Raw genomic sequence first — 24,567 nt, forward strand, 5'->3', positions numbered from 1 at the left:
AACAAAGGGCCGTTGCTTTGCCCATAAAACAAGAAAGAACAAGAAGGAAGGTGATGCTCACCCAGAGCAAACAGAGGGGAAACTTTCAGGTTTTTGTTGTTGTTTTACCATAGCAGATGGTTGTGTGAGTCTACAACCAATGAAAATCTCTTTAATGATTGCAATTTATCATCCTCTCAGTAAATCCAGGATCCACAGCAGTAATACCTCATTTCACCGACTTTCGAAAAGACAACAACATAAATAGCACAGAAAAGAAACCGAGCGGAAATACAAATTGTGTAAAAATGATAACAGAATGCCACCATGTGCAAACTAGTCAACCCGTATATGTGAGACTCGTACAACAACAACACATCAAATGTTGAAGCTGAGCAACTTTAAAGAACATAAACCCATGCTCAGTGTTTTGACTCGTGTTGAGCAAATAACTCAAAATCTGTATTTGTGGTACTACTGTCTCTGTTAATTTGGATGTCCTGATGATGTGCACAGTGCTGTATTACATTGGCTGAGCTCTCAGCACTGTGTGCTTCTGTTTGATGACTGATTGATTCAGCTGAACTTGTCGAGTCAGTCACCTGAAGGAAGATTTGGGAAGCGTAGAGATAAACAAACATGCAGACATATCTAAAGATAAACTATACTGAATACAGGCCAATGTTGATTTCATTCACTAGGTCAAGATGATTGACTCCATTGAAGTCTAGTTGACAGGAGTTTAATGGAATGGTTACGGTTTGGACAAAAGGTTGAGGAAATGCCAAATGTAAGAGCTGACACTGACTGCAGTGCCGAGAGACAGCAGCTCTGCAGCTCTACAGGTGCCTTTATTAAAAACAAAGAAAAATGATTAAGGAGCCTTATGAACTTCAGTGAAACTTTACGTCCACCGAACCAAACAACACACTCATCTGTTTCACGCTTTATATGCAGGAGCCTGCTAATGTTATGCAGTTAGTGTAGAAGAACTATTTACGACAGCCGTGGTGCACATGCACAGGAGCAGCATTTTCTAAAAGTTGCCTCCCCCCCCATTTACACAGAGCCGGAGCGTTATGGAAACGTTGCACTTTCAGTCACTCCGAGCTCCTTTGTCGTGTAAATGAACCGATCTGATTCTTGTGGTGCATTATCGTTATGGCATCCATCAGAGTGTGCGCAAAAAAAGGGTTACAAGATTACAAGGCATTTCCTGGCACATTGCCACTTCAAAGTAAAAGAATAACTCTGCCAAGTCGCCAACTTCCAGCAGGTTCTCTAACTCTCGCTACCTCGCTCCACACTCCACACTCCAGCTCCCTCAAACACTCTGTCTAGGCCCGCTCTCTAGCCCTTTCTCCAAATCAATGTTTTGGTCAAGCACAAACAATTTAAACAACATTTTGCCATCTATTTCATTCAATAACAGGAAACGAAAAACCTTCAACATTACAGACAATCTACTGAATGATCTGTAGGCTGGGACGGAAATGAACTTTCTCAGGTGCACTGAGAAACATCCTGTGTTTGAGTGGAAAAGTAAAGCATAATTAAATGGTTAATTTGACTATTTTCTTATTTATTTCGTGAACTCAATCAAAAAACGCATTAAAGTCCAAGCCCTAATTCACACATTTGAAACATTATGTACAGTTTATAACATAGTGGTGCTTAATGGCAGTCTGCTAATACTGTCATTTCATAATTTCTTTTCACGAACAAGTGGATTTAAGGTATGTTCTTTGTAAGTAACATTTAGTGTGAGTGTGAGTTGTGAAACCTGGTCTCGTTGAGTCATTTTGTAAACCTCTTTGTTCACGTTTAAGATGAAAACGATCCAAACGGACCCTGAAAGCAGCATCACAGCAATTTGTCAAGGGAAAGTTCCTTTTAATTACAGCAGAATACTTCCCCTTTAGAATGGATCAGTTCAAGGACAAAGCACATGCTGTATTTTCACAAGCAAGCCTTTGCACGCAGACCCACGAGCAAACGCAAGCACGCAATTTTTTGGGTGACGCACATGCACACACACACACACACACACCGTGTATCCACAATAGGCACATCAAATCTGAGAGAGTTGTTCTGACAGCAGAGCGCTGTCAGCTACTGCTCTGCGTTTCCTTCCGACAAGCAGGTGGTACAGCATCCAGCGCACCACCGATGGACACAACACGGCCCTGAACGATACACGTCGCCATTTTCAAGAGCATCCAACTATTGTCCGTAAGTGATGAAACAATCTTTAAGTACAGAACAAGAATGTCCGTGTGACCTTTTATTTTGAGACACCGAATCACAGTGTGAAATTTTTTAACCACCCTTCTCTCTTTTCGTATCTGTTAACTAAACTCCTCCTTCTCCATTCGCATTTGATGGTGGCGAACAGCAATTTGGCTGCTCAGAGGAACCCGCATTCAATAATAAAACAGGGAGAGAGAATGGAGGGATGACAGAGGAGGGATAAAAATGTATTGTGCCCCTTCTGAGTGTCCCTGAATGATTTATAACACAAACTGACGCTTGCATGAGCCTCTGGGAAAGTTGTTGCTGCGCTCCTCCTCCTCCTCCTCCTCTCCCTCCCCCTCCCTCAGTCCACCCTGCTTGACATTTAGGAGCAACCGGCAGGAGAAAAATATACAGCGCTAGTCTTAAAACTCATGATGAGTGTGCATCTGTTGTTTGTCTGAACATCCTAAATCATTTTTCTGTTTCACTTAAATTGCACATATGGAGCAGGAATCTGCAACGGTGGTCACTGTAGCAGATCCTTAAATGGCCTAATTTGACAATTATGAGAGTCAAATTAATAAAACGACTCATGTTCGGCCTCTAACTTTGATCAACATGAATATGTTTGTTATTTCCTTCCTCAGAATGAATTCATTAGTATAGTCATTTAGGCCCCATTTACATGACAATATTTTCACGTGAAAACAGAAGACCGTGGCGTTTTGGGTGTCCGTTTGACTGACAACAGTGTGCGGAGTCACTGAAAATGCAACTTTTTGAAAACCGCTTACAAGATGGAACTTTTTCCAAATGCTCCATGTAAATGAGGGAAACACTGATGTTTCTAAATGCTACGACTCGGTGTACATTTTTTTCTTTTCTGAAATGCTGCTACTGCCCATGCGGCCCACAGACACAGTAAACAGTTCTTCTGCACAGGTATGAGTAGATGGACAATGACAATGGCGGCCTCCGGAGTGTCAGGACTCCCAGTCCATATTCTCCTGGGATTTGGTAGATTTAGAGTTGAGAGTCACCCGGAATAGAATGTCCTCACCATTGTTAAAGTTTATCGTGTGTTTTCCTCTGCACTCATTAGTGGCCTGGCATGTTAACTACATCGTTTTCCTTGTTTCTGCCGTTTCCATGTAAACAATCATTGTTTTTAAGTGTTGCCGTGTAAACGTGAAAGTTTTCTGAAACGAAAACACAAAAATGATCCGCTACCACTTGAAATGTTGTGTAAATTGGCATTAGAGTCATGTTAATTGACACCCGTTTCATGGTTTGGGGACGGGGGCCGCATGTTGTCTATGGACCACCAGTTGGTCTGTCGGAGTATAGTCCTATAATAACTCTTGATTATCTTAAGCCCTCAATAGTTTGTTTCATTTTTAGATTGTCAAAATATAAATAACTGCTGTTCTGTCATTTAGAAGCAGGTTTAAAGTGAAATTTTCTTAAAGAGACAAGCTGCACATCCCGTCTTACCTGAAACACCGGACAACAGGCTTTCTAAAGAAATTCAATTGTGTTGTTTAACAACCAAGGAACCCAAATCCACCTCATTCTTCTTCTGTTGTGTGACACACCGTGATGTGAATCATCGATTCTGAGTCATAAGCCGTCAGCTTCCGAGGCACGATTTGGCCGAGTCAACCGGTTTGGAGAGACCCGTTGAGTACTCCAATTCTTGAGCAAAACGATCCAACAGAACAGCTTTCGGAAGGATTAGCCAAACAATTCATCAAGCTGGACACGATATTTGGTATCAAATGTGAGCTTTGGCCAAGTACAACCTTTCTTCGGTTCAAGCATTCTCGTGTCACCCATTAACCCACAAAGTCAAGTCTTCAGAGGCTTATTGGACTGCAAGATTTAGGAGGGAATGTTAAGGAAATGAGACAAATTTGCTATAAAACACACACAAAAAAAATCAGTCAATAGCTTATGCAGCTATAAGTTTCTTATGGGCACAATCAACATACTCCGGTCTGCTGCTCATCCCACAACAAATGCGTCGTCATACAGTTGTGACATTATTCATATCAGAAAAACACAGGCTTTCCATGGCGTAAGATCAAGTGTCAACAAGCATTGTGAAGACAGCTAGTCAAATGTCTGTACTTTTTATTTAATTGATACCAAAACACAACTCTCCCTCAGTTAACTTTCCATGATTCCTTTCGTGGCTGATGCAGAGTGAGGTGACCTTTTGATGATTCATGCTTGGAGGTAAGTGTGTTTCAAAGACGCATCCCGGAGTGACTGAAACTGCTTTAAATAAAGCCGAAGCAACAAACATATGCGGCGATTTCTACAACACACACACACACACAAAATGCTCCCCCCGGATGAAAATAAACTAATCCAGTGAGATAGAAAGAAACTAAACATAATGTTCTGATTATGCTGCCAGGGCGGCATGGTGTGTGGATTTTTATAGCTGTGACTCATTTTTTTTTCACAGAGTGAAAGAATACCCACATACACACATGCATACTCCGCGCTGTAAAGCGGGATTTGGAGACTTCGGGGCGGCTCTCATCTCAAGAGCTTAGTGACACTTCTGAGACATGCATGCATACAAACACACTCACACCATCAGCTACCACCACTGTAACTCCGCCAGATTAGTTTTAAAGCTAATGCCAACATAAATGTGGGCATTGGCGGACTGAAGGACAAATGCAAGACAAATAAGTGGACTATCCGCCGACCTAAAGCCCGAGGCTAGTGCCTCATCTGTAGTTTATCTTCAAGTGCTTTTCTCTCACCTCTACATACCCATCGTTGAGATTAGCCGTCAACTTGGAATTAAAAGAACTGATGAGCAACAAATACAAAGATATTATATGTACTTTTTTGCAGTTATATGCAATAGGATGGGGGGAAAAAAGTGTGTGCGTGTGCGTGTGTGTGTGTGTGTGTGTGTGTGAGATGCAACAACCCTCCCCACACGTCAATTAAAGTAGATTAGCTCTCTACAGCACCCCACTTGTGACGAAAGGCAGGAGCTCCATTTCTTGCCCCGGAGCTTTAGGTCAATATCAATCTTAATCTCCATATTGATGTGGAAAATCCACTCGCAGCGAGACGGCCTTACTGGGTGTTATACAGTGAGAACAGCACAAGGACAACCGTGACACATGAAGGCCTCCACACGTGGGAAAGATTTTCACTCCGCCACCCCCACCCACCCCATGCACATGTGTCCCTATATAGGATCAGTGTGCAAAGTGGCAGCTATGCAATATTCAGTTAGCCTCGGGCCTTTGGAAGGTGTCCGGGAGTAGCCAGGGGCTGTGGAGGAAAGATAATCCCCCTCCATTATGAAATATGGTGGACTACGGCAATCGTCCTATATGGAGCTTTGACGTCACAATAGTTATTTTATTCATTCACCACCCACACAGGAAAAACACATGTGCATGCTTCAGAGGAATACCCTAAGTATTTTCAATACTTAAATATTTACATGGTAGGAATTACTCTTGCATTTCATATCGAGACATTTTGCTTAGTTTCACAATAACTGTAACCTTTACTTCCCAAATCTTTTTTGTCCCATACACCAATTGTCCCAATCCGGGGTGCTGGATCCCCTTGGGGAGGCGCCAGAGATAGCAGGAAGGCAGGAGAGTGGGTGGGCCTGCTCGTATTTGCCTTTATTGTGATATTTTGGCATATAAAGGAAAGTGTCTGCAGCATTTTTAACGTCTCTTCGACAAAAGCCAACAACACTACAGCCAACAAGCTTTGACATGATAACTTTCTGTGTAAAAGAAAGCTTTCTTTCTAAATAACTTTTGATTTCAGAAAAAGTCAGTAGTTCCTAAAAAAGAGGGTCTGTATTTCCTTTAAAAGCTTTTCCATTCCCTCTAATTAACTTCTCACAGTATATTTCTAATATGTAGACAAAAAGTAACAGAATAGATAAAACATATGGATTCTAGAACTTAACTGGCCTATCATTAAGTCCCTCAGTAGTCCAAAAAAAGGCATTTCAAACAAAGTGTCACATGCCTGTAATTTGACACCAGTCTCTCTCCTCTTTAAGCACTATATAAGAAAACTGAGCTGGACTGATGTTAGCTCGTGGAAACAGTCATTATTGGACGTTGCTGCAATAAATGACTGTCCAGTGCGTAGTTGCTTGGTGCGTATTAGGACACAATAACGTTGTTTGGATGAAAACAGAAAGTCTTTTGATTGAAAGAGGATTGTTTGTGTTGGAAAGGCTACATCTGCCCATGTCAGTGCCCTGAGGATCACCGATGGTGAGAAAACACAAAGAGATGATTCCAGCCAAATCAAAAGCTACTAGATAATCTAGCATAAGTCCGAATGCGTACATGGATGGCTTTGAGAAAGTTCATTCCCAGACCTGAAAGTTCATAGCAGATAAGCGATCTATGACCGCTGGAATAGATTCTGTGGTTATTTTCGGGTGCCTCGGAATATTTTCCATCCGAGACGCTACAAAAGTCCTCTCACTCTCTCTCGACTTGGGGGCTTGTAAAACTAATTTCCCAGCAGCCTACACCTCCCCATATATAGAGTCAAGAGTGTGATTCCTTCATCTATATGGAGAACCTGTGCGCTATCTGAAAGAGTCATCAGGTGAAGCATTAGTACTGTGCTCTCTGTATAGGGTACATCTGTACTTGTCTGAAAAGGGTAATAAAAGAAACACACACACACACACACAGTGTGAAAGCTTTTCAGAGAAATCCCATGAATCCAAAGTGCTGTGTGTGTGTGTGTGTGTGTGTGTGTGTGTGTGTGTGTGTGTGTGTGTGTGTGTGTGTGTGTGTGTGTGTGTGTGTGTGTGTGTGTGTGTGTGTGTGTGTGTGTGTGTGTGTGTGTGTGTGTGTGTGTGTCTCTGGAGTGAAGCCCGGAGTTTTCTCTATTAAAGCCATTCATCCTCTCTGGCAGCCATCGGTGCTCGTGCCTTTTTAGCTGAGCTTTTTTTTTTTCCCCAACATAACCTAACCCGGTCAATAGTTTGTGTGGTCTAATGTCTCTCCTCTTTGCAAACTCACAGACTTTCTCACACACCCACTAAATCAATCAGAACTTTCCTTGCCAAACCTCTTCCCCCTATAAATACATACACGCTCGCGCGTGTGCAGACACTTGAATGAGACACGCGGAGAGTTTCATTCAGTGTCACCATACTCCGTTACATTATTCAACAGTCCCTCGCAGACAATTTTGCACATCAGAGTAAGTATGGGATGAAGAGAAGGGCCGTAATTTGTAGGTAGCTCTAGTAACAGAGGAGTGTTATAAGGATCGGCAGGTTGCGCGCGCACACACACACACACACACACACACACACACACACACACACACACACACACACACACACACACACACACACACACACACACACACACACACACACACACACACACACACACACACACACACACACACACACACACACACACACACACACACACACACACACACACACACACACACACACACACACACACACACACACACACACAGGAGCGGAGAGTAGGAGGAGAGCAGGTTTCGCTCTGGAAGCGGCACTTTGATCAAACATGACAATCAGATGCTTTTCTGCTTTTGAAGTGAGGGGGGGGGGGCTGACCCTAACCCAACGGTGATCGTCACTGACCAGCCATTGTGTTGTTAATGGTCTTGATCTGCTTCAGCTCTGACAGCACAACAGGTTGACAGTTTGGCTGCTCTTCTCAACAAGTCAGTGTCCTTGAACAGGACAATATACTGTAAATAGAAGAGAATAATTTGAAAGTGCTCCGCTATTATCAGTAGCTTTTGAGAGATTTTTGCCACTTGTTTAAGACGAGGGGTTGGCAACTTCAGCTGTGAGTATCACAGTTTGTACGTGCCTAAATAATCATGGAGACCCCGTCAGAGGCTCTCTCACTATGAATATTGTTTAAAATGAGTCTGTCTGCTAGACCTTGAGTGACAGCATGAATGCCCAACCTACAGTAAAACAACTAGGGTTGGGGCATGCCAGCACTCATGGATTTTCTATTCTCTTGTTATTTAGAGTATGGCCTTTCCTGAGTTTTCCTAATATTGATAAGAAATCAAAATAAAAGAGGAATAAGTTAACGCGTTTTTTAAAAAACTGATTTTAAAATGAATGTAATGGAAAGTCCAGCATTAAGTCCAATTACCAATTACCAATTTAACATGAAGCAAAAAGGTGCCTAATAGAGTTTAGAGTTAATCGGTTGATGTAGTTAACTTATTTGATGGTTTTTTTTTCTCTTGCCTGATTTACTAGTAAATTATCTTCATACACTATGAATGAAGTAAAAATAATTTAGAAGAAGGGATGTATTCAGCGGAGGGAGATACCATCCACTCGTCCAATACTAAAAATGATTGGTATTTTAACATACAGTATATAGCTACATGCACCAGATATTAGATGCAGATAAATTATCTCTCTGTTAAGTAATCAATAAATTTGCCGGACCTCTGGAACAGAGCTAATGTTTATACGGATGTTTTTAGATGCACAGGAAGTAGGAACATGCAAACTCCAGAGAAAGACCCCTGAGGCTGGACTCAAAACGGGGTATTCTTGCTTTGAGGAGACAATGTGTTCATGTCTTCACCACTGAAGGCATCATGACGGTTCTGTGACATGCCTGCGGTGTGATATGTCTAAATGTGGGAGTTTCATGTTTACGAAAATCCCGTTTCTCCCAGGCAATTCATTATGGTGAAACTATTCATTTATTTGTTTTAAACCCTTGTAGGCCCACCACTGCCCTGCTTATTATTTTAAAAGCATGACTCCACCAGCGTCACCTCCTCTAAGCTGACTCACCCAACAAACACCAACATGCACATGCAAATTACGTCCAAAAAAAACCTCCATCTAATTAATCTGAACCAATTCACAGAAACAGTCTCTGCAAGCAGGGCCTCCGTCACTATCCTCAGGTGAATTTGATTTGATGATTAACATTTTTTAAATACAAATTTAAAACAACACTTGCTCACCCCAGGGCTCCCACTAACCTAGATCTTCTCTTTTTAACTTGGACAGGAGCCATCCCACATCAGCTTGCCTTCTGGCTGTGTGTCAGAAAGAGTCTGTACAGTATGTGAAAGGTACAAAGGCACAGAGTGTACAATCAAGACAGAGTTTCTAGGACAATCTTTTGCTCGAGAGCGTGTGTGAATTTTGGTTTGTTTGGATCATTAAAACAAAACATCACAAAAACATAAAGGGGAAAAAAAAGGACAATTTTATGCCAAATGGCTGAAAATATCTAAAGTCCAGCCGATGAGTCAAACAGACTTTATACGACGCTGCCTTGTTCCTATTTAAAATATATATATATCAAATGAACAGGATTGATGCTAAAACTGAAGCGTTGGGCTGCACCTCACTGCTGTGGTCTGCTCAGCTGGGGGATAATGACAGGGTCGGGTGACTGGAGGCCAGTCGGTCAAAGGGTTAACCAGCAGTAATACACACACACACACACACACACACACACACACACACACACAATTTCCCAAATTCCATGCATCTAAGCATGTCCCTGATTCTTTTTGAAGCATTTACAAAGTAGATGAAACATTTCAAGTTTAGGCACTGTTTGGACTATAGAGAAAAGCAAAAACAAACACAATCTAAAAATAAAACAACACATAATTATTCAACTTCCACAGTTGTGTCCCGCTGGGACATTAACCCCTGCTCGTGCATGCTTACGCTATTACGGCACAATCAGAAAATAGCACAGTCACATGAACGGAGCTAATTATTTTCTCAGCTGGAGTACAATCTGAGGAGGATCATTGTAAACAAAGAGGTGTTTACAAGGATTTTGAGTAGGCACTGTTACGTTCACTAAAATACCTGACAAGCCCAACAATTTATTGTACTATGGTAGTCTGTGAACCATATATAAAAGAATAATTGTTTATCAAAAAATGGAATCAATCAAAAATATTTACTATTTTCAGTTCAAGGTACAACGATGATACAAGTTACAATGACGTTGTAGTGAGATTACGGCTACTGCTTTTTGAAAATCAATTGAAAGTTACTTATCAACCTCAAATGCATGTTTTCAGGCTGTGGGGGGAAAAGAAACCAAAACCACACAATAATAATAATAATAATAATAATAATTTTGCCTTTTCGTTACAGAAAATTTTAAAATGATGTAGTTAGCATGCCAGGCCACTAGTAGGTGCTGTTTGTTTTTGTAAGGAAACCACAAATGCGCACAGAGAACAATGCCTTGCTATTACCCACAGCGTGTACACAGACATTTGTAAGGACAGAGGACCAAGTTGAATTGCTATTCCAAGTGACTCAACTATAAAACCACCAAGTTCCACTCTGAAGGCTGCCATTGTTGTTATTGTCCATCTACCTGTGAATGTGAAGAACTATTTATTACAGCCGTGGCGCACATGCGCAATTCCAGCGTTTCAGAAAAAGTAACATATTCCAGCGTTTCCAAGGAAACGGAGTCGGAATGTTTAAAAAAGTTCCACCTTTTCCAGGCATTCTAGTTTCCCCCGGCTAGTTTGCAAAAGGAAGGTGGTCAGTCAAGAAGTAAGTCAAACAAGGTAATAACATTTAAATAAATTGGCAGTACTTTGCTGGTCAAGGTGTCGTGTGCCAGATTAACAACTCTGGGTGACACACCAAGCTGTGTCTGGTGCTAAAACTGCTGGCGTTTTCACCAATCTGTGTAATTCCCATTGGTCACATCAAACCTAGCCTCACCTGGGACTCAAAGCACTAGATGGGTCACATCGACAAGACAATAATCCGGGGCATGTTTATAACACCATCAATTCCCAGCGGTATTGATTTTCATTGCACCTGTAAAAAATTTAAACCCACAGATGCTGTGGAATCACAAAGAAAAACAAATAAAGGAAGGAACCCATATGAGCATGCTCAGGCGTGTGTCCACGCATGTACTGGAGACCTCGGTTTTGTGTGACTGCAAACACGTATTCGGCAGCATACATACATGACAGAATGGCAATGACAGTGATCAGTCGCAAGCTGTTTGACATCAAGGCCACATGACAAGCCGTCGGGCCGGTTCCTGACACCCCGGTAACAAGTGCCAGTGGTCAAAAGCCTCCACCGGCTTGTGAGTCATCCTGCCGCTGCTGCCCTATTCTGCTCTCCCAAAAGGCCGTGCAAAATGCATGAGATTTGGAATGTATGAGCCAAGATGTGCAAATACATGTAGGTTTGGTGCATCTACATGAGCACTGCCACACGCACGCGGAATGTGATGATTACATGAAGGGCTACAGTCATTTAATCAGCGGTGTGCACCAACACACACACACACAAAGGCACTTCAACTTGTGAAAGTACACACCAGCTGATCTAGTTTCAGCCCAAAGTGTGTGTGTGTGTGTGTGTGTGTGTGTGTGTGTGTGTGTGTGTGTGTGTGTGTGTGTGTGTGTGTGTGTGTAGGGCTGAGAACAGAGTGAAGTGCTACTCTAAAGCCCAACAGGATTTTCCAATCAAGAGCAGCAGAAAGATTAATAGAGAGCCCATTGCATGCTCCATCGTCGACGCAGTGCAAGAGACAGACATTATCACAGTGAGTAGGACACGCAGACGCTACTTGCTGAGTTTTATTCATAATGAAATATTAATGAGACTGAAATTTAACAGACAGGCTGAGCTGCCGTTCGCCGGGAGCGACTGCTGCTCCGTGAACCGCAGAGTCCTGCAACTGCTGGTCTCGTCTGCGTCCACCTTTCCTTGATCCAATGAGAGAATCATGCTTCTGTAGCGTCTTATGGTCTGGCGTAAGACTGTGAACGGACACGCGGATTCCCTCCCAGAGGAAGTATTATAGTTTTCAAAAGGCTTCCTCTCCTAATCTGCCAACCAAAATTTGCTGAATTCAGAGAAATACCAACGACTCTCTGGACAAAACCAAAGCAATGACCATGAGCCTACTTTAAATCTCCCAACTGACTGAACAGCTTCCCAAAATACATTTTCTTCAGCGCATTCCCATAAAAAAAACTACTGAGTCAACATCCAGCGGTGATAATCCCACCGATCACTGGCAAATGAAGCAGTAATGCTGGGTACATTACATTTTTAAAAGGTTACGAAAGAAAAGTCTACTCAAAGTATAAACATGTATGGTTTGTAATGGATCACCTAATCGTTTTCAAAATACTCTCTTGAAAGTCATACATATTTTTAGGATTATTCTAAGAAGGCAAAATGTATGAAGAATGTGGGCCAATACTGTGTATCAGAACCTGCCTTTCTTGTTTACTGCTTCGATTGTAAAGAGTTTCCAGTCCGACTCACGGAATCTTTCACAAAAAACTAATGACAAATTGGGCATTTTCTATTATCCCACCTACCTTGGCTGAGTTATTTCAGGAACGATAAAAACCACAGTTGGGTTCAGGCGATAGTTCTGGTCAGACCTGTGTCAGAAAAGAAATCTGACATTCTTTCTTTCTCTAATGAATTTGAGTTTATCAGGTGCAAACCCTTGTTTGCTCAGTACTTCACACTCAATGTCAGTGTACTCCTTTCACTCTGCTGCTTCATATGACCGTCACAAAAAAAAAATAAAAATCGAATTCAAATGTCTTTGTTTGTGATGAAAAATTACAAAAATTCACAGCAACTGCCAAAACATAACCACCATGATAGAGAGCAGTATACCATTTGATCAAACCGGCCATCAACAGGTCTTCGCCTGCTGCTGTTACTCCACACTCGACTGATAGTGGAATTAATTTGGAGTGGGACTCTTTGGCCATATTCTTGTGATTTTGCTGCACGTTGTTCACACGGTTTGTGGAAAGCAGGCAGACATGAGAATGCGGTTGACTTGTGGAAACGAGGAAGAGAAAATCCGCCTCCAGTGTGTGAAGGCTTTAAGACATAGCCTGTGAGACGTCCTCTCTAAATCTCTTGAAGGAAAAAAAAAAAAACCCAACAACCCAGTGATGTCATGAACAGTCGCTCGCCGAACCCTGGTGGGATGGAAGGTGAGTGAGTGGGTGATCTGGTGAGGCGATGGCGGTTTTCTGTGATTCACAGTTATACATTTATGGCTTGGACTCCCAGAGCTGTCAGCCTCATGATAACCTGAATAAAAATGTCCTGCAACCACTAGCGGATGACACGGTTTCTGAAGAAGGTGACCATAAAGTAAAAAAAATTGTGAGAGCAAGAGAGAAGCCACAAACTCACTGGCATGACATGGCGCCACAGTCGCTTTCATTTCATCAGCGGTACAGGAGCTGATGGTGTTCAGTCAAGACAGAAACAAACACTGCCAGCGAAAGATTCAACGTGTCATGAATCGGTCTCAGCATGTTAACCTCGAACCTCAAAGCACCGTCTTCCTTTAAATGAGGGGGAAAAAAATGAAAAAGAAAGACAGGGGGAGGAAATTAAGCAGAGGAAACCCCAAAAAAGGAAACGTGCATCTAGGCCACTGAGTCATTCCCCTTGTGTTTTGCCTCTTCGTTTGCCTCTTCTTCTTTTTAAAATATACACTGACGGTATAAATTATGTACATCATCGCTGGGGTTTACAACGAGTGGGAGGGGGGCCCATGGGTTTTAAAGCTTTAGGATTTCAGCTTTTATCCCCAGTAAAGTCTGCCCGCAATTAGTTTGGGAATTAATTCGGGCTCAGAACTCGGCCACCCCCTTCCTCTTTTAGATCTGCACAGATTCATCCAGGCCTCTCATGCACACGCACACGCACACGCACACGAGATGAGGTGTTTAATAAAAATAATTAATATCTGCGCTGCAGAGAACTGATTTTATCCGAACAAATAGCTTAAAGGTATCACAAATATTTTTGTTATGAGATTTAATCCAAATCACAAAATTCCGTCTTTTTTTTTATTATTGCCGTTATTGGATTGGCTGGGTGTGAGTATGTGCGTGCAATACAGCGTGTGTGCGTGCAATACAGTTGTAGATCGCCCTTTCCATAAAAAGAAAATCAATATGCCGGCTGTAAAGCATCGGGTCTTTAAAACCCCGCTCACTTGAGTATTGATGAGCTTTGTTAAACGATTGTGAAATTAGTCAGTAAAATCAGTCCTAACCACGGGAAGCACGACGACTGGGACAGAGTGGACGAGAGCAAAGAAAGGTTTCCCCATGACACTGGATGAATGACCTGAGCTAACGTGTGTTAACTGAGACGTGCAGTGGTCAATAACAAATTCAAATCGTCATCGGCAATCGATTGTTCTATTAACTACTTGGTGTTTTTGCAGGTTAAAGCCTCTGACAGTCAGATATACAGTCCTTAAATCATTTGTTTCGTCAAATCTATAGTTAAAATGTAAAAGAAATTCATGGAAATATGACAGAATTTAAAAAAGACAACAACAAAAAAACATGCCAAATGACATATCTCAGCGCTTTTCCAAGTGTGGGTAGATGAGCCTCTCCTCGGACAAACCTGTGTTTTAAGCTGGGGTCCATTCATTAATACGGTCAATGGACCTTTACAGAGTGGAAGGAAACACAGGCCCACATCGATTGTCTGTTTTCGTTCCATAAACGATTTGAAATTTACACTGCAACGTTTTGCATTTTTTCCATTTACACACCAAAACGGCAGAAACACAGCAACACATTGGATTGCCATGACAAGTCCCAGGACCATTTTCTTATTTTTCACTTGTAGTGGAGGCACTAAACCTTCTGATCATCATTTGGTTATAGCGTTCGACAAGGAATCGTTATCTTATTGGCTTTTTATCTCGTCGAATTTTATATTTGGCAAATTGGCTACATTTATTATGGAAAGTTGTAGAACATGACAGAAAATCATAAAAGCTTTTCTTTCAAAACAGTCCACCCTCTTTCTTTTTAAATTCTACTGTGATCCCTTCATCTTGAACCACCTCCGTTGGTGCATGCTTGCCATTCCTGGTGGGATCTATTAACTCGTGCAGCCCTCTTGTAAACCTCTCTTCGGGACTGGAAAGCCTCTCCATCCTTCAAAGGAATGTTCCTGAACGCTACATCCTTCCCTTATATGTGCAGCCTGATATCACCAGTGCACGTGGAATGGACAACATGACCCCTGCACTCAACAGAAAGTCCTTTGATCAATAATTTATCAGGTAAACTTTTATATTGCAAGTATTTGTCAGGGAACAAATAAAGGATAGGTCATAAATGAGTAATGGGAACAGTTTATTTATAACGCACAGCCGAATAAATCCTAGTGAAAGAGAGGATGTGTATTAATGTTTAAGAAGGAAGAAGAAACGGATTGACAAAAGCTCTTGAAGCGTCTAGGTGCATCTCTACCTGTGGTCAATTGAGAAGCACAGTCTTGTTATATTAGGTCTATTACAGTTAAAGCCTTTCATTTTTCTTTTCAAGAACAGAATCAACTATCTAAAATCTTGCCCGTGTATTATTTGCATAAATAGCCTGTGTATTACACCGACTACAACTGGAATAAACAATTTAAAAACCAAAGCGGTAGTAATAATTGCCTGATTCCCTCTGTTCCACTTTGAACTTGAAGAATTTTTTTTATTATGCTTCCCCATGGAATATTCTCCTCACAGCGAGAAACAATAGCCGGACATGAGTGAGGCAGGCCACTGCTTGGGAAAGCCCAGGAAGGTTGCACGCAGACATCGGTGTCTTTGATACTCTCGCTGCCTGATCATTTAACTACTTCCTCATTAGTCCTCCGGGACAATATCGTCCCGGCAAGTACCCTGCCCTATGGCTTCACAGTGATTCACATCTGGTTTATTTGTGTTTGTGTATGATGAGAGCTGCGCGTGCGGTGGAGAGAGGAGACAAGCCGGAGCGAGGGAAGTGGCTGGGTGCTGGCTGGCAGAGTTAATGCCGAGTCGCACTCTAATTGGACAATTGTTCAGTTTGACCTGAGGCTCTCTGGGTTCACACAGGCATGCACAGGCGTCCCCAGTATGGACTATTAAGCAAGAAAAGGGTGGCAGAAGCACTCACTTAGACTTGCATTACATTATTTTTCCTCATGACAGACTCTTATGTTACTTCGTGATATGACACACAGCTCATATCCAGTCTGATGGGGTTAACAAAAAAGAAGGGATAATAGCATATACCATTGATCATGGCTACATGAGCAACTCTTTTGCTCACTCCGTATAATCCTGAAAAGCGTTCTAAATTTTGCATTAATTCACTTAGAAATTCGAAATGGTAGTATTGTTTGATAAACCATCAAATCAGTGATGGTTTCCATCCATGCTCACCAGAAATAACCGACACAATTCTGTCGAGCTGATGTTGAAATACATTTTAAGTGATTAGTTGGGGATTCCCATTCCAAAAGGGAAAAGCTCAGCCAGCCGATATTCAGAGTTAACTAAAAAACCAAAAACTGAATGTCCCATTTATCCTGCTTCACTGCTGGCAGGCGAGAACGCGAGCCAATCTCGCCCACATTCAACAGAAGTAAATCTCCACTTGACCCAATGGAGGCTGTCCAGTCGCAGCATTAGGGCTGCACAGAGCTTGGGCAGAGGCCTAGATTCTCCTGGGACTGGGTAGGGGGTGGTGTTTGGGTTTTTTTTGGCACACATGCTGCAAGCCCAACAGATGAGGAGTTATCAAGCATTTGCGTCAAGTTCAGAGGCAGTGGGGCCAGAAAGGTTCGGCGTGATGCAGCCAGGCACAGCGTCATTTGGTAATGCTGCTCAATTAAAGCACATCAGGAGAAATTGCACCGCTTTCAACAGTGGCCCCGTGATTTTGCTGAAGTGAAAGAGCTCAAACCACCACATCAACAGAACGCGCTCCGTGATGACACTTGAAAAAGAAAATGAAAGACAAGTCGGGACATGTCTGAAAAGGTGCTGAGTAAAAACGATGATGTAGAGGTACGAGACACAAAAGCGCTTTGGGCAGGCAATGGGAAGCTCCCAAAATAGCCCGGCATGGTGCAGTGTATTACTTCACCCCCACTCACATCAGCAAACGTGTCCATCACATTCATGCATCCCTAAGCCTCGCCGACATACCCCACTCTGCTCCGCTAGCACTGCATACCGGAGTTTTCCCAGCCGCCTGCACGTAGGGGGAAGTCAGCAGAACGCATGCGAACTGCAAATCTATGTCACGACACTTTCGACTTTTTTTTTTTTTTTAAGGCCCTTATTACAGTGAACCATGGAGTTCTAAAAATACCCCAGTCTGAGTCTTTTCCTCTTGTTCTGCCAAGCTAAATTAAGCCCCCGACCCAAGAGGGGTGGTGGTGGTGGGCAGAGATAAGACGAGTCAGCCATCAGCAGTGGTGGTGTCTCTTTGGGTGATGGTGATGGCTGCTCATAATTCCCCGGCACTTCCACTTGGCCTAGTCATGGAAGAGCAGCTCGAGGCTCGCCGATTTCACAGGAGAGCCTGAGACAGATGTAGCCAGACGTAATGGGGGTTGAAAAGAGGGTGGGTGGAGGGGCCGACTCATGGTCACAGCTGCAACCTCGCCAGAGGATTGGAGGCGCGCTTCTCATAAAGGGCTATAATCAAGTCACTCGCGCTAACCTCCCCACTCCCACTGAGGCCGACTTGCCAAAATGCCTCTCTTATGACACGGGCTGGAGTATATTTGAGAAAAACAACAAGCAATGTAATGCACAAGAAAAGAGTGACGTAGTTATCAGCCAATCTGTTCTGCGTTAGGGTATAATACATAAATGCTATCGCCTGCAATAAACGAGTCAAACCAGATGACATTATGGTGGAGAGGCTGAATCACAAGGTGAATGGAGGCCTCCCGACAAGCCATCATGGAAAATGCGGCAATAAATCCCTTTGAATGCACAAAGAATCTCCACGATGACAACTACAATGAGCAGTTCAGCACAGATCTGAAGTTCTTATCAAAGCAAGGTGGCGAGCGAATGGCAGAGGTGGCACACTCACCGGGGAGGCATTTGCTGGTGAGACATCTGTTGGGCCATGACTTTCTTTCCCTGTGAGACGGCTTTCAGTGGGCTGAGGCCGTGACTCAGGTCTGCACCAGCTGCTGGACCACTGCTAGATCCAATCCAGATTCCTCCCTGTGACTCCTAATCTGGTCAGCGATACTGTTTTCGGACCAGAGCCGGAAGAAAGTCCAGCTGAAAGAGCTTCCGACTAGGAGATTGCCACTTGGGTATTTGTGACAATGAATAGAATTTTTTAGAAGTTAACGTTGACAGATTTCCTAATGTTAATGATATGTTTGAAATTGTAATCATCATTAAAACCACATGAGTACTTTGTATGTAACATAGGTTTGTTTTAAGTCACGGATAACAAGCAGAAGGCTGCAGAGCTGAGATATAATTTGCTCTGTTTTGGTCTGGAAACATTTCTACATCAAAGTGCCACAGATGATGCGCTAGCAGACGACACATCTCACGAGTCTCAGCTGCAACAACCAACCACTTAAGTTCCTCAACTTTCTTTGCTCCGTAGCCGTAAGCGTCAAAAGGGAACTCTGTATTTCTCGTTAATTTGAAGTTTGAACAAATGTAAAGATGTATTAACAGTCAGTAAGAGTTTAAAAACTAAAGAACTTGGGGCCGCAGGTGAGGAGGCTTAATGTATCTCTGCATTTACTCATTCAATGAAGAATAATAAAAATCAACAATTCAATCCTGAAAGACATTTTTGTCAAAAATACAATGAAGTTAAATAGAAGAATGGTCAATATAAAACAAATCTACATATGTTTTTAACATGATGCTATGCAATAGATTAGATCATTTTAAAATAAATACATTTTAAAAAAATAACCTCCGTATAATAAATGCTGATACTTTTGAGATTTTGTTTATTGTAAATTTTGGTGAAGTGATTTCAATATGTGCATCACAACTTTTTTTTTTTCAACTTTTGCATATAAACACTTTTGCAATAGGGACATTTTAAGCATAATAATAATAACAATAATAATAATAACAATAACAATAATAACATTTCCATACACCTTTTAACAAGTTACAAAAAGAACATCCTTTACCTTGAAAAGTTTTAACAATTGCACAAAGATTTAATGAAATAGAAAGAATGAATAACTCAGTGGGCACTTACAGTGTCACAAGACAATGCTGCACTGTATGTGCCTTCAGTGAAACAATAACAATGACTGTATGCAAGTCCACTAGAAGATATACTTATTGATGTCCCCACTGTGAACATGTGCAGTGAGTATGTGGCTCTCATAGCTGGTTAGTTAAGTACAGCGCTGCTGCTACTGTAGATGAGTCCTGTTCCCAAATATCTTTACTTGTACTACTTCTTGCCGGCTTCACAAACCCAAGATCTAGCAGCAGTGCAGAGTTTTGCTGTCTTTTGAAATCATCATTAAAAGCAATACGCATGAACACATCCGCTAGTATGGGAGAGTTGGAGAGGGAGTGAGGGGAGGAGGGGGGGTGGCGGGTAATTCTCCTTGTCATCTGAGACAGCATTCCTATATTAGACATGCTAAACCAGATCACTGCAGAACATTAAGCCTGACAGGGGTGCTTTAATATTGATGCGCTCTGCTACTGTAGCATAAACCACCAAACTGCTGGCGCACTGACTAAACTGACAATTCTCTCATATATTTTTCACAAGTCACCCTTCCACTGCAGGAAAGTGGAAGGAGGGTTTTTACTTCAACAGGTTGCCCTAGATGCATAAAAAAAACAACGTGAAAAGACAAGAGTCAACCCTTTAGAGAAAAAGCATTTTCAAGTGAAAACGCAAAACTTTTAATGCGTCTTTAGTGTTCGTCTTCCAAGATGAAACTTTTTGAAAACTCTGACTCCGTCTCTATATAAACTGAATAAAAGGCAAATTTTGTGAAACGCTGCTACGACACATGTGCACCACAGCCGTAGTAAATACGTCTTCTGCACACGCACGAGTAGATGGACTATAACAATGTTTTTGTCCAGAGTGTCATGACTCCCAGTCTGTAGTCTCCTGGGACTTGGTCATTTTATAGTTGAGAGTCACCTGTAATAACAATAAAACTTAGTCGTTTGTCCATACAAATGTTCGCATCCTTGTCATTGTTAATGTTTATAGAGTGCAAGCATGTGTGTGCAGTTTTCATTACAAAAACAAACAACTCCAACTCATGGCCCTACACGCTAACTACATAGTTTATAAGCATTTCTGCCGTTTCCATGGTAACAGACATCATTTTTAAAATGTTGCAGTGTACATGCCAAACTTTTCTGAAACGGAGATACAAAACTGATGCAATTTCACTTGAAACCTTATCGAGTAAATGAGGCCTGAGACGCGACTTTCTCAAACACTCCGCAGCGTATTAAATGTCTTACTTGCGATCATGTAGCTTTAAATATGAGACGCTCTTTGTTGATTCATCAGTCACTTTCTAAGTCGAAATATGTGTGAGGAAAGGTTTTGAGAGTCTATGCAGCCGTCCGGATTTTGTTATTGTCTTAAGCTACAGTTTACCGAGGTCCTCGAAACGCCACATGTGCAGACTGTAGATAAGCACTTATCTACCAAGGACCCTGTTCGTCACTCAGTTACAACAAAGACAAGACAAACTGCAAAAATTGGCAATGGAGCAGTGGAGCGCACCCCAATATAAGATTTAACATAAGTGACAACAAGTCGGTAAACTCAAGTATTGAATCCCAAATGTACGATAGGTGTGTATATATATATATATATATATATATATACATACATACACACACATTGTCCTTTTTCTTATAAATTTCCATAGTGTAAATGCCGAGTTTGGTGCGATGATGTGATATAAGGCCTGTTATATACGGCCCAGCACCCCCCCTTTGCCTAAAACAACTGAGTGAAGGTTTTTATGCTGGCTGCCGTCACCTGACAGTGTGACAACACATTGTTCAAGCAGTAACATTGTCAGCCCTGACCATCATGCCCGCTTGACTTCTTTGACACATTTTTTTGTCTGCTATATTGCTCAAAGTTTTGCCTCTTTTAACATGACTGCTCAAACTGGTGTATTTCTTCCCTGCGTGACGGCAGAGTCATTTTTGTCAATAAGACTAAATGAAATATGCAGTTTTGAAATGGTGGATTTGTTGCTTGACTGTTGTGATAAAATGTCACCAGTCAGTGGTTAACAGGTGTCAACGTGGCCCAGGAGCAGACTGGGGTCACGTTAGCAGTAGCGTAGGGCCTGGTGGATGACGCAGAGGGTTGATCTAATCCTCTGCATTTTTCAGTGGGTCGAGGGCGGAGGGCAGAAACCTGTGTGACCTTTGTTAAGATGGCGCTACTTTGCGATATTACCAAAACTGTAGTTTATATTGCATTTATGAAAACGTAAAATCTCATTTATTACATACCAGCAGCAAGCTTTTGGAGATACTCTAATCCTGTTGTCTAACAGTGGTTATATACCATCAAGATACATCCTGACACTTGTACTTAGCAACACATGAACATTAACAAACTTAGAAAAGGAAAAAATAAATAAAATCTACAATACTGATTCATACGCTATAGAGTCAAATGTTCTCCGGAAAGGTCCCATTTAGTTTGCGGGGCAAAAAATGCTAACATCCTCTTGTCAAGTGCTAGTTATGAAAAGTTTTGATGTTACCAGTTGTGCCAAGCTGGCTCCCACCCTCAAAGAAAATCTGCCCCATTTGTAACCAAACGTATACCGCCCCATGTGAAAATGGATGGCCTCTGTGTAAGGTCTGGCTCACACACCACCCCCACCCCAATCTAGTCTCTGACAGCGACATCAGCCAATTGTCAAGCGCAGCTGATGTCACGCCCCCACCACACACACACACACACACACACACACACACACACACACACACACACACACACACACACACACACACACACACACACACACACACACACACACACACACACACACACACACACACACACACACACACACACACACACACACACACACACACACACACACACACACACACACACACACACACACACACAGAGGGATTTGTGCAAATTAATGAGAAGACCCCTGACTAACGTCTCAATAATCTCTCACGCGGCTCTATAAAAAGTCATGACTCTTGGCAGTACGCCTATGACCGCCTCTGACTGTCTAGAAGAGGAAGCGAGTTGTCAAGTTACATATAGACCCGTCTCACCCAGTGCTCAACATAGACCAAATAGAAGCAGAGCATCAGTCTGCTGATGCTGTTTGCTGGCCCCCTTTTGCCCTTGCAAGTGTCACAACGTTCACACAATAAAAGCTTTTCACCTCGTCACGTGTGGCTCACCACGGCGAGGACCTGTTCAGTGTCAGCCCTCAGTGAAAGGCTCCAAACATCTGTTTTGTGTCGGATCAGACGCCTGAATGAAGCGGAAAGTTTACAAGAAAAATGACACAATCAAAGCAAAACCATAAACAGAGATGTGCCCTGGATACCATCAGCGATGAGGAAGTGTGACGCTTTCATTTCTGTCTCTTGGTTGTATGGTCAAAAGGTGGCTGAGGAGCCCACTAGATATGGGAGAGGACTTGCACAATAGTGGCACTGTGACCTTTGAATGAAACCCAAGTAGAGCAATGCAACTATTACTGGGAGAGGTAACACCTTGGAGACAGAGATGGTCAGTTCTCTCCCGTTGTGATCATGTTGGCATTTCTTGCAAATGAACAAATTATCCTGTGAGATAATGTGGTGTTGTTATCTACACTGCATGCTTTGTTTTGTTTTTTTTCCCCTTGCATCTCAATCAGATTCTGCAGGTGCACGTGTCCCAATACGGGGTGGAATTGTGCGAGATCGCACGCGTCTTACAAATACATCTTCAGGACTGGCACAGTTTTTTTGCAGCGATGGCACGGGTCTGCTGCTTCTTACTCATGCGCTCTACACACCTCAGAATCAGATGACATCATGTTGGGTCAGCTCGGGTTTTAGCGCTCAGCTGCATATCTACATCTGCCATTTCGAGCGCGTCACGCTTTACCCTACATCCACTTTCGTTTATTTCCAACCGATCGTCGTCATTTTGCATGCGCGTACCAGGCAATTCAAGCAAACAAAATGCAAATAAGTAGAATAAATCAATGACGTGCTGTCGTTTTCATTTCCACTGAATGAACGCGAGTAAAATAGTGCAAACCAATACTAGAAAAGCTGCTGGTGGAGAAGAACAGACGTAGTAAATGAACGCGTTTTGTGTGTGTGTGTGTCGGGGGGGGGGGGGGGGGGGGGCCTCATGCGTAAGTGCGTGTCCAAGCCAGAGCCATTGTGTTGTGGCTGCGCGTTGATAGTAAAAATCTCACTCACAACAATGTCAGACGCAATGGAAGGTACCACGGTCCTCTACGGATGTGACACACTCGCTGACAGCCGCCGCTGCGCGTGCGATTGCTCAGATAACACAAGTTTACGCAGCACCCAGCGACATTGACGTCTTTTTCGGATGAAAATAAGCAAGAAATTAAAAAAAAATAAACATAAGCACAAATTTTACTACAACCTGTCAGCGGCTTCATCTGCGTACTCACCTCCCTCCCCCCCTTCTGAGGAAGGAACCAAAGCTGGTTTCCTGGCCACTTCTTCAAAATATAAAAGGGGCTCAGCTACGCACTTACAAACCGACGCCGCTCCTCCGTTTACTCACCACCGATCAAAAAACAAGAGAGCCGAGCGGTGTCCGAGCCAGGCGGTGGAGGAGGAGGAGGAGGAGGAGGAAGAGGAGGAGGAGGGCAACTTCAGGGGCAGTTAAGTCCTCTCCTCTGCCCCTGCACTTTGTCCGCTGCTGAATGGGAAGGAGCGGCAGCAGCTCCGAGCCGCGCGCCCGGGAGGAAGTGTCGGCTCGGCCGGGGCGCGCAACGCCGTCTTAACAGTTATGGAGGTGGCGACGGTAAAGAGAGAGAAGAAGCAGAGGGGGGGGGAGGGGGGCAGTAACAGAGAAAAGCAGACCCTCACCTGGACTCGAAGTGGTCCCCGCAGAGCAGAACACGCACTTCTGGAGTATTTAATCCGACTCCGGGGCTCTCCGAGCGACTTGTGGAAGTGCTGTCAGCGGGTCGAGACTTCCTGAATGACGGCGCAGCGGGTGGCTCAGCCCCCCCCCCCCCCCCCCCCCCCCCCCCCCCCCCCCCCCCCCCCCCCCCCCCCCCCGCCTCCTCCTCCTCCTCCTCCTCCTCCTCCTCCGTACACCGGCTCTGACAGCCCGCCGGAAACCAAACTTATCTCCGTTTGCCTTCACACACTTTGCCTTGAAGCTACACAAATTCACAGAACTGTTTTTGCAGCTTGTCCTATTCTTCGCGCATTTACTCCGATTCCGAGCGCAAAGATGGTTTAA

General features: G+C 43.1%; 1 protein-coding gene across 4 annotated transcripts in view; it reads right to left on the reverse strand.

The window, feature by feature from the left end:
* The window catches only part of taok3a (TAO kinase 3a), a 75,258-nt gene extending 50,942 nt beyond the window's left edge, over positions 1–24,316 (reverse strand). The window contains exons 1-2 of one of the 4 annotated variants that reach the window (XM_080467062.1): positions 23,878–23,974; positions 23,762–23,812 (exon numbers count right to left, since the gene is read on the reverse strand). The gene's annotated coding sequence lies outside the window, so the exon portion shown is untranslated. Of the gene's footprint in view, positions 1–22,501; positions 22,579–23,761; positions 23,813–23,877; positions 23,975–24,185 lie in introns of those variants that run through there. The other 3 variants (XM_080467061.1, XM_080467063.1, XM_080467064.1) reach the window with 3 other exon arrangements.
* Between the last annotated feature and the right edge of the window lie 251 nt (positions 24,317–24,567).

This window comes from Lipophrys pholis (genome assembly GCF_963383615.2).
Source record: "Lipophrys pholis genome assembly, chromosome: 7".
Classification (NCBI taxonomy): Eukaryota; Metazoa; Chordata; class Actinopteri; order Blenniiformes; family Blenniidae; genus Lipophrys; species Lipophrys pholis.